A 1,044-nucleotide genomic window follows, 5' to 3' on the forward strand; every position below is an offset into this window, starting at 1 on the left:
TGGTAACACCTGTTACTAGTTGAATAAATGGAAAACTTCCAACTACACACAGATGCTTCCTGGCTCGATCCCCTGCAATCCATACTCCCTCCACCTCCAAACTGCTAGGGCTCTTCCAGGGGGTGAGGAATCTGGCTGATTCATGATGTTTAGGGTTTGAGGTGGGAGGAAAACAATCTGTACCTTTAGGAAGCCCTTATTTACCATCTTCCTCCAACCCACTCCTCCCCACACACACCATATGCTGGCCTCATGTCAGCACAATTATGTTCTGCAGAAAGGAGGCTCAACTGAAGATCCCTTCAGCTTTATTAGGACCTCATTGCAAGAGGTGCCAGATACCTACAACTCCCATCAAAATCAACAGTGCAAGGCTGTGATATTGCAAACAGCCATGTTTGCTCCCTTGGGAAATGCTGTAGTCTCTGTGGTGGAGGCTCATTTGTAATACTCAGTTTTATTAACAATACCTGTGCATTAAACATTAAGGGCCAGATCTTGCAAACACAGAAGCCCCCATCCAGCAAATCTCGGGGCAGAGGTGTGCAGGTGGACCTTCAGGATTGCAGGATTATTCCGATCTGCATGGGTCGGACTGCAGGATTGGGGCTTACATTATTCCATTTAAAAGTGACAATAGTTTTGCATTAAACATTGTTTATTAAAATTTTAATTCCACTAAAATGTCATGATTTTACTTTTATTGGACCAGCATCTCTGAGTACATTTCCCAGACCTGAAGCCGAGCTCTGTAGGGCTCGAAAGCTCATCTCTCTCACCAACAGAAGTCGATCCAATAAAGGATTTTACCTTGCCCACCTTGTCACTCTAATAGCCTGGGACCCACATGGCTACACCAATGCTGCATTCAATGATTTTACTTAAAAGTTTAAATTATTTTTCAGTTAAAGATAAAACAAGTGTAAGTGCTAAAAGTTAATTAACATGATCATCCCTTTTAATTGGAACCTGGATGTCATTAAAGGGGACCCTGTCCCTTTAAGAGATCCCAGCCACAGACACGCCTAAGTGAATTCCCCTTTT

Source organism: Mauremys reevesii, linkage group 23, assembly GCF_016161935.1.
Source record: "Mauremys reevesii isolate NIE-2019 linkage group 23, ASM1616193v1, whole genome shotgun sequence".
Taxonomy (NCBI): Eukaryota; Metazoa; Chordata; order Testudines; family Geoemydidae; genus Mauremys; species Mauremys reevesii.